Source organism: Simochromis diagramma, unplaced genomic scaffold, assembly GCF_900408965.1.
Source record: "Simochromis diagramma unplaced genomic scaffold, fSimDia1.1 OVJJ01000678.1, whole genome shotgun sequence".
Taxonomy (NCBI): Eukaryota; Metazoa; Chordata; class Actinopteri; order Cichliformes; family Cichlidae; genus Simochromis; species Simochromis diagramma.
Window position 1 is genome coordinate 75,552 of NW_024387468.1, and position 10,675 is coordinate 86,226.

General features: G+C 44.8%; 1 long non-coding RNA gene across 1 annotated transcript; it reads right to left on the reverse strand.

The window, feature by feature from the left end:
- Positions 1–354: 354 nt before the first annotated feature.
- Positions 355–2,603, reverse strand: LOC120723442. The gene is made up of 2 exons (XR_005693754.1): positions 2,562–2,603; positions 355–1,292 (listed from the first exon to the last, which is right to left on the reverse strand). It is a non-coding gene; the product is annotated as an uncharacterized LOC120723442 (long non-coding RNA).
- Positions 2,604–10,675: the final 8,072 nt, after the last annotated feature.

Genomic DNA, 10,675 nt, shown 5'->3' on the forward strand with positions numbered 1-10,675 from the left:
CCTTATTAATTGAGTAAATCCAACTAAAATGGAATAAGTTGTTATGAACAATTAAAGATGTTACAGTAACATACAAAATTGAGTAAATACAATTGAAAATCTAAGTTAAAACAACAGTAACCAAAAGTTCAAACTACATAAAATATTAATTAGGAAATGCTGAAATGCTTGGCACATTTAACCTACACCATTACAATTATTTGTTTTTAAATAATGGTGCAATTTACTTAATATTTTTAAGTTAATTTAAGCAAAAACGTTAATTACAATTAAGTGTTTATTTTATTTATACACACACACACACACACACACACACACACACACACAGGAAAAAAGAACCACGTCAATTCGACATTGTTCACAATGATTTATTTTAAACAGCTTTTTTGTGAATCACACATTTAGCAGATTCCTTCTCTGAACACAGTGAGCTGAAATCTGTTCTACATTCAGTGGATAAAACTTGGATAAAATTTCAGTCACAACAGCCTCATATAATAAAATTGCATCCAAATTGGCATGCTTGATAAAACTCTGTAAAACTGGCATATTGATGCTAACAACAAGAAAAATGTACCTGCCATACAAAGAATAAAAGTGGCTCAAGTGAACGCAGTGCTTTACCTTTTCAGAAAAGGTCAAATGACAAAAATAAAATTAAGATCCCAAAAAGATATAAATCCTGAAAAAAAACTCATTTGCACTGTGACATAGTTTTTGAACATCTTATTTTGATTCCAAAAAATTGGGAAGATTATAACTAAAGAGTGACCAAAAAACATCCATAATGATACTCTCCCATTTACACCTTAATGTGAATCTGGAAAGTTAATACAAAAACACAGTTTATGGTACAAACATTATTTATGAACAGGAATGTCAAAACAATGTAATGTCGCAACTGAACCTTTTGATGAGCATTACATGTCACTTAACAAGTCTAACACTTTAAGAACAGCCCTGTGAAATTTTGTCTACAATGAACAGAGGTCATTTTTCAGTCTTTGAACCTTGACAGAAAGGTTTCCTGGATCCAGCTCCATGAACACTTTTCGAAATGCTTCAAATGTGCATTTGAAATTCTTGGGGTATTTCAGATCCAGAGCATAGCACAGTCCCAAAAGATAGCAACAGGCTTTGCTCAGATTCCCAAGTTTGCCCAGAACAGTAACGCCTTCAATAACAATACCCACATCAGTAGGTTCGCCTGACCTGTCTTGATTCTGCAGCAGGTAAATCTTCATCACCTCCTCAGCCAAAGCCTCTTCAACAAAGACAGCATCAGCACCGTCCTTTAAAAAGAGAAACAACTGTTTTAAGCTCACATATTTCCAAACATTGAAACAAAAAGTTTCATTTGTATGACATCACCGGTACTCATAATATGTAGACACTGTGCTCCAAAATCTTATAGCAATAGCAAATGCAAATGCTATTCTTTTGTATGCTTTGAAGTGTTTTTGTTTCTTTAGAACAGTATCTTAAAACTTTTCTATGATCTCACAAGCTAAAATAAACTACCGTAATTGTCGGGCTATAAGCCGCTACTTTTTGCACCAGCTTTGAACCCTGCGGCTTTTAGTCAGGTGCGGCTTTTCTATGGATTGTCCATGATTTTTGTCATACCGTAAGATTTGTTTTGTTTGTTCCGCTGTTGCCTGGCGGAAGGGCATGTGATCAGACACACAGTATCGGGGTTCAAGAGTGGTATGTTGGTCACATGTCCATCCGCCAGGCAACACAGTGCCGTACAAGTAGCGCGAAAAACAAACTTCAAAGTAGCGCTACGCGTTCAGCGGGAGGCGTGGATGACGAGCGGCGATAAACTTGCGAAAAGCAAGTTATGCTCATTTCCACCGGTGGATCACCAACGGATTTGAAGGGCTGGACTGTTGCATGATGGAGAGGAGGACACCGCCACGGCCCTTCTGAGGGTGTTCGACTCTGACACTGACAATGAGGATTTCTTTGGTTTTGAAAGTGACAACGAAGGAGAGAAGCGGAGAGTGGATGACGAAGCCATCCTGAGCCTGTTCGTTTCCGACACTGGAGAAGAGGACTTTGGTGGTTTCAGTGCGCAGGAAGAAGAGAAAGATGGTGGTGAATGACTGACTTTTCTTCTTGTTAAAGCCGTGTCACTGCACCTGAGCCTAAAAGGTAGTCCGAATCTATTTTTCTGGTGTGCTGCAGGTTATTGTTATGTACTACATTTGTTACTCATTTATGAAGCACAGTACATGTGTCCTACTTGTAATTACCGCTACTTGTACATATACCTAAAAAGTTATGCAAATATGTACCCATAACTTGTTTTTCAAGATATTAATAAAAGGGGTGTGTCTCCAAACAGCCATCTCTTTCCTGACAATTCCCTTTGTGCATATTCTCTTACATATGATAAGTCAACATTGAAACACCTGCGGCTTTTGGTCAGGTGCGGCTAATGTATGTACAAACCAGGATTTTCCCCTGATTTTAGCTTGTGCGGCTAATATTCAGGTGCGCTTTGTAGTCCGGGAAATACGGTACTAATATTCCTAAAACAGATTTATTGCACCAACCTCAAAGGTTTTGATTAAGGCACTTGGATCCTCTCCCAGATGTCAATGAACATCTGATGATGACTTCTCGTTTTTTCTCGATGGAATTTCCACTCTGTAAAACAGGAAGTCTCAACTGAGGCAAAATTTGCACATTTAAAACATGACTTACCATTTCTAGCTTAAACATAACTATTTTTTTTCTGTTGTTGACCTGTTTTCACACCCACCATCAAGGTAAGAACACCTGTGGAGCTAAAATATTGAACAGAAACCTAAGAAAAGCCGTTTTTAGTGGAAGGGCCTCTTCAATGCTGTGTTGGAACGTTTTTGTGGTTAGAAAATGCAATCTTCCTTACCTGAAGCAGAAGGTTTAACTGTGCCCTGTGGCGTTGTCCAGCAGCACCTTTCTTGGCTTGAAACAAGGACAGGAGTTTGGATGAATACAAGTCCAACGATGACATGAACTTTGGTTCAAGGTTCAGGGTCGTGATCCTATGAAACGCTGCACTGACCTGGATGGGAGAGGACAAAAAATCTGAAGGCCAAAATTCTGATTCAATCAAAAAAATAAATAAAAAAATAAAAATCTACCATTTTTTGCAACCTGGACCTTATTTTCTAACATGCAAAAGATTAATTTACACATCCAGACATAAATCCATATAAGTGTAGTTGTTCAGTATGCAGACTAAACCCTTAACATAAAGTATTATCTTCCACTAAGCTTCTAAATTTTATGTTATGAATTGCTTGCACTATTTCCCTGTGAGATTGTATAATCTTAGAGGGAAGAGGCGGAGCCAGGTTGCCCTCTGAACCATCGTCTGCCAGGCAGCGATGCGAGAGGAACACACCGCTGAAGTGGCGCACATATTCAGAATCGTGTCAGCGACTTTACAGAGAAAGCCTTTCAGCTCCTCTGGCAGCTCTGCTTCCTCCACCTTCCTGGAGATGACAAACGCTAGCAAATCAGTGTTGTTAGTCACTGCAGCTGACTGAACAGTGCATTGATGTGCGCGATCAGTGAACCTTGCTATCAGCTGGTCAAGTTTGGCGGGATGGGCCGGTCGCTGTCCAACGACCTTGGTCATTTTGGTGCCAAAAACTGAAGCGAGGCTCGGCTCCAGAGGGGGAACAGGCGGAAAACTCCGGTCTGTGAAGCCCTCTGTGAAGCCCTAGGTAGAGACCGGCGCTCTAATCTTCGCTGGCTCTGCTGCTGCCTCAGAGAGGTTGGTCATCATCCCTGGGAACTGAGGCCAGATGGGATCTGGGCAGCGAGAGTGAGTGGAGCCATACCTTCCCGCCAGATCATCAGATGGGGGTGGAGCAGGCTGAGGGACGGGAAGTTCCTTCTCACCAGCTGCCTCCTGGATGATGCCAGGCAGATCCAGGAGCAGCGCACCAACAACTGGGAGCGGCGTCCTTGCCGACATGTGAAGGCCAGGGGTGGATGAGCGTCGCTCATCCACCCTTCTGTCACCAGGCTGCCCAGCTGGGAGGCAGTGGAGCTGCCACCACTGCCGTTTTCCTCACGGTGGGTGGAATCATCCAATTCCGGCCCACCATCGAAGAACTCGATGGCTTCTTCCAGCGAGTGCCTCTCTTAGTGGGAACGCCTCCTCAGCATCAGCCTTGAAAAAGGCTGACCTCCGCTGCTTTTCCTCTGGCGGGAGGAGCTAACAGGAGCAGCAATAGGATTAAGGTGTGAGGGCGAGGTCCGCATGGTGAGGACCGAGGCAGCCCACGCAGACGGCATGTCGGTCATACGACATGATGTAGCCGGTCTGGCAGGATGGACACAGACGGATGGTCTCGCTGGACATCTTCTGGCTGGCTGAAGAAAAACGGTAGAGCCGATTTCCTGGTCTCACCGTAACTTATACTAGACCAGGGTGAGGCCCACACAGCAGGTGGGCGTGGACTAAAATACTTCAGTGCTGCGCGCACAAGGGGAATACCCACTTAAAGGGCTGCGCCTATACTCATGGTGACACTGGATGACAGACCATGAACTCATCAATATATTTACCGAACTGAAAAATTCTCAAAATTTAGATTTGGCATTTGTATGACTAAAATAACCCACCACAAAACCAGTATAAATATTTAGGTGGTATCACCATCCACTACTCAGCTTGTATAAAACAATATCATATCCTTTCAAAATTTAACACATCAAGTCCTCTGAGTAAAATTACCTGCTTTACTTTGTAGTTGATGCAGATTTTTTTCCTGGTGGTGAAGATGGTGCTGAAAAAATACAAATCAAAACTTTATCATTACAAAACATGTCACTGAGTAATCTGCCATAACACCAATCTCTTATAAGAAAGTTTAGCTTGGATTGAAATAAACATTTATTTATGTAAATTGGGAGTAACTAGGCAAGGCAAGGCAAATTTATTTGTATAGCACAATTCAACAACAAGGTGATTCAAAGTGCTTTACAGAGAAACAAAAACAAATAAAAAGCATGATTTAAAATTGATTAAAGCAAGCAAACAAACAAACTAACAAACAAAACAGTATATAAAATCAAAACATAAAATCACAACAGTAGATAAAATCAGTAGTTAAATGTAAGTTTTGAAATTTAAGCTTAAAAGTGTGGATTTGGTGCTTTATTCAAATGCAGCAGAGAATAGGTGAGTCTTCAACCTGGATTTAAATAAACTGAGTGTTTCTGGAACTATACTATACTAACTATATACTAACTATACTGGAAATGATGGTACTTTTGGCTTGACCAAAAGGACCAAAGCTTTTTTTTTTTCATTATTTTCTGGGATCTGAAAGGAAGTAGGGCCCCCAGTCTAAATTTACTTAAGGCCCCATAGTACTTTGGACCGGCCCTGGATGAGGTAATCTGCTGACCCGGGCGGTCCTGTCAGCGTTCTCTCAAAAACTGGCCCTGTTCGGGACAAAGCTGAAAGCAGCGTCTTATATGCTCTGAAAGACCCCACATAGAACAAGAAAGCTAAGCAGCATGGTTGCTGCTATGAACTGTTCCGCGGGCAGGTCTTCTTAGTTACCAAAGCCATTGATGACGTCTGTTCATCTCCTCCTGAACAACCTGACAGAGTGAGTCAGGCCGCGTGACTACCGCAGCTCCCGCACCGCGACTCAACAGGGCCATTTTCTAGAAATGTCTGAGCACACCTGCTTTCACGTGGTTCCTAAAATGCCCCCGATTAAACGGTCAGGTCGCTGGTACCGGGACATTCCGGTCAAATTACCCGAACGCAGATAGCGACTCAGAACGTAAAAGGATAAAAGGGCGCGGTTTCCCGCCGCCTTGACTGGAAGACGGGTTGAAAACTTAAATTAACGTGCACAAACACGCTGCGAAAAGTGAGCCACCATGACAAACGCTTTCTTCAGAACATGTTATAAAAGAACGGTGTAGATAAAGACAGCTAATGTAAGAATTGGTCACTTACCTGAAAACGTTACCAAGTCTGCAGTGGATGTGTGTCTGTCTCGTTCAACGTGCAGAAAATCTCCCATGAGGCCATGCTCCTCGCGTGCGGTACATGCCAAAGGTCATTAGTCTTACTCAAAGTTTTAAGTTAGTATTGGGGGACAAAATTATATTGATTTTTGAACCATTAATAATTAAAGTTAAAGACAATGATAAGTATGAATACCAGTGTCTCAGTTATTATGAGTACTTTCTATGAGATATATTGAGTAGATTTAAATAATGCACCCTGTGTTTCAAATACAGAATTTTTTCTTTTAAATAAACTTGAACAAAAGAACTCAGTTCAACTCAAAAACTGGTGTTGAAAATTTAAGCATTCTTTTCAGTATTTTCAACTCAAGATAACACTTTTGTGATTTTCAAAGATTTAATCAAGGTCATCTAACTTAGAATTATAATGATATTTACTAAGCCCCTGAATAATTTTTTAGGGTGTATGACGTGTTCAGCAGTCTGATGGCCTGGTGGAAGAAGCTGTCTCTCAGTCTGCTGGTACGGGACCGGATGCTGCAGAACCTCCTTCCTGATGGAAGTAGTCTGAACAGTTTATGGCTGGGGTGACTAGAGTCCTTGATGATCCTCCCCACTTTCCTCAGGCACCGCTTCCTGTAGATGTCTTGGAGGGAGGGAAGCTCACCTCCAATTATCCGTTCAGAGCACCGCACTACTTGCTGGAGAGCTTTGCAGTTGTAGGCGGTGCTGTTGCCATACCAGGTGGTGATGCATCCAGTGAGGATGCTCTCAATGGCACAGTGATAGAAGGTCCTGAGGATGCGGGGGCTCATGCCGAATCTTTTCAGTCTCCTGAGAAAGAAGAGGCGCTGCTGCGCCTTCTTCACTGTTTTGTTTGTGTGTACTGACCATGTAAGATCCTCAGCCAGATGTACACCAAGGAACCGGAAGCTGCTCACTCTCTCCACAGCAGCGCCGTTGATGGTGATGGGGGTGTGTACTTCTCTGCACCTCCGGAAGTCCACTATCAACTCCTTTGTCTTTGCAACGTTGAGGGTGAGATGGTTGTCTTGACACCAGTGGGTCAGGGCGCTGACCTCCTCCCTATAAGCCGTCTCATCACCATTGGTGATAAGACCCACCACTGTAGTGTCGTCCGCAAACTTCACAATGATGTTGGAGTTGTTAGTGGCTGTGCAGTCGTAGGTGTAGAGTGAGTATAGGAGAGGGCTCAGTACACACCCCTGTGGAGCACCAGTGTTCAGTGTGATGGGGGATGAGGTGATGCTGCCCAGTCTGACCACTTGGCGTCTGTCAGACAGGAAGCTAAGGATCCAGCTGCAGAGGGAGCTGCTCAGTCCTAGATCCTGCAGTTTCCTGTCCAGCTTCGAGGGAACGATGGTATTGAATGCTGAGCTGTAATCTACAAACAGCATTCTCACATACGTGTCTCTCTTCTCCAGGTGTGACAGGGCAGTGTGTAGTGTCAGGGCTATGGCATCATCAGTGGACCTGTTGTGGCGGTATGTGAACTGTAGAGGGTCCAGTGAGTCGGGTAGTGCAGAGCAGATGAAGTCCCTGACCAGCTTCTCGAAGCATTTGCTTACGATGGGGGTCAGGGCTACAGGTCGCCAGTCGTTCAATGAGGAGATGGTGGAGGATTTGGGTACAGGGACGATGGTGGCCATTTTGAAGCAGGCTGGGACTACAGACAGAGAGAGGGAAAGGTTGAAGATGTGCGTGAACACTCCAGCCAGCTGAGCCGCGCATGACTTGAGGACGCGGCCGGGAATCCCGTCCGGACCAGTAGCTTTGCGTGCGTTCACCTTCCTGAAGCACTTCCGCACATCCTCCTCAGACACAGTGTGCGCACTGACGTCATCCGCGGTGCGCACACTGTCCGGTCTCATGGTGTTCGCTGTGTCGAATCTAGCGTAAAATACGTTTAGATCCTCACACAGAGAGGCCGTGGTCTGCGGTGTGCTGGTTTTCCCTCTAAAGTCTGTGATCGTGTTTAGTCCCTGCCACATACTCCGAGGGTTGTCAAAACTGTTGCTCCACCCTGTCCCTGTACTCACGTTTGGCTGCTTTGATCGTCTTCCGTTGTTGGTAATGTGCGTGTTTGTAGTCCGATGTGTTCGCGGAGGCAAAGGCGGTGCTCCGTGCCGCCAGTGCCGCACGAACATCTCCGTTAATCCAGGGTTTTTGATTTGGGAAGGATTTAACTGTTCTGGATGGGACGACATCTTCCACGCATTTCCTGATAAATCCGCAGACTGAGTCTGTGTATTCGTCAATGTCCCTAGCAGCCACGTGAAACATTTCCCCGTCAACCGGTCCGCAGCAGACTCCGATTGGTCCGTCCAACAGTGCACCGCCCTCCCGGTTGGAGCTTCCTGTTTCAGCTTCTGCCTGTAGGCGGGCAGGAGCAGGATGGAGCGGTGATCTGATTGGCCGAATGGGGCGCGGGGGAGGGCTTTGTACGCATCCCGGAAAGAGGTGTAGCAGTGGTCGAGTAGCCGGTCTCCACGTGTGTTAAAATGGATGTGTTGGTGGAGTTTGGGTGAGACTTTCTTCAGGTTTCCCTTATTAAAGTCCCCGGTCGTGATAAACGCTGCCTCTGGGTGTGCGGTTTCCCTCGCTGCTGATCTCGCTGTACAGTTCCCTGAGTGCTCGGTCAGTGTCGGCTTGTGGGGGAATGTAAACAGCCGTAATAATCACTGCTGTAAATTCCCTCGGTAGCCAGAATGGCCGGCACTTAATCATCAGGTACTCCAGGTCCGGTGAGCAGAAGGATTTGACCGGGTGCACGTTCGCATAATCACACCAGCTGTTGTTGATCATGAAACACACACCACCGCCTCTGCTTTTCCCAGTAAGATCCTGTGACCTGTCCGCGCGATGCACGGAGAACCCCGGTAGTTGTATTGCGGAGTCCGGTACCTTGTCCGATAGCCAGGTTTCTGTGAGGCAGATCACGCAGCAGTCCCGCATCTCTCGCTGGAATGAGATCCGTGCCCGAAGCTCGCACAGCTTGTTCTCCAGAGACTGCACATTAGTCAGTAATAAACTGGGTAACGGTGGTCTGTTAGTGTGCCGTCTCAGTCGAACCAGAACGCCAGATCTTCTCCCTCTGCGTCGGCGTTTGCGGCCTCCAGGGCCAGAGAACAAAGGCGTCTCAGGTGAGATGAATGGGGGGTCTGCAAACGGAGCGTCCGTGTTGCAAAACTTGAACTCCGGAAAGTTATAAGAAAGACCGTCTTTTATGTCCAGTAAGGTTTGTCGGTCGTACACAAGGAGACATGTGGCTACTCGCAAAAAAATGAAGGAAAAGTAAAATTAAACACAGAAAAAAGCTGTTGCTTGGGGGAGCTTGCGACGAGGCTGCCATACTCGGCGCCATCTTGATCAGGGAGGACGTGACAGCAGATGTTGCTGATTCAACATCTGTGTGACAGCTGGAGCAGCACAGTCTGTAGGAAACATTCTGTACATGTAGGAGACACCAAGGTTTACATGGTGGAAGCAGACGACTGACTCAAGCAGCCTCACATTACAGGCTGTTGGCTATAAGCACATGACCACAGTGACTGGTTTCACTGGTGTCTCTCCCAGTCTGTGACAGAGAGCAGCATGTGGCAGAGATACAGGAAGTCAAAGACTTGTACAAATTGGAGTCTATTAGATAGTGTTACGGATTCAAATATTGGGGATGGATACAAGAGGAAAAACCACAATAACAACACTGGTCCGGCCAGGTTGAGTCAAACAATGATTTTAATGATCACATGCGTGGGAGATGGACACCGTACGCAGACAGCATCAGATCTCAAAATGGTGGAGCATTGATCAAACTCTTATAGCCTCTAGTGGCCCACCTTATCATAAAAGCCTAAACATTCACATTCTTTCTCTCACACGGCGCCTAAGCTACGACCTTGGCTCCCTGTTTATCTGCTCCTGCTGAGATGGGGCAGAAAACTACAGTATGTTCTGTTCTCTTCTAATCAGACAAATAAGGCGATGACTTTCTGCGAACAGTATTTCTTATAACTCAGCAGTATAATGCATCATAAAACAATATCATTCATTCACAATAAATCAGCAGTCTAATGTAATGCAAATCCGTTTAACAAATGCAATAGTTATCACCTTCTTCTAATTCAGGAGAATAATGCAAACTAAAACTACATATTAAATCACAATCTTTACATTAGGGGTCTAACATGGCATAAAATAATATTATAATCCCACACTCCCCCTGATGAGCTCTTTAGAATAAAGAGCTCACCTACTCCCTGTAATCCAGTGTGGCCGGGTTCATTTCTTCTCACTCCTGAGGCCCTTTGTCCCCCTGATGGCGCGACCATAGTGAGATGACCCTCGGTTTGCGAGTTCAATGCAAGAAAAATACATTTATTAAAACAATAGAGGTACAGATGACACATCCCAAGTTCTCAAAGTTTTGATTTTGTGCTACCTTATACTCAGACATACTCAGAACCGCTGTCAATGAGCTTTAGCTTTATTTTAGCTGCAGCACCTGTCTCCCAGTGTCTTAAAGTGTGGTTGATCCTCTACTACTATTCTCAAAACAGGGGGTTAGACAACCTCAAGTCGTGGCACCGATTAGGGGATATTCTGCCCGATTTCCAAAACAAACTTGTGTCTACTAGTGTTAATGTGTGCTGTTTAC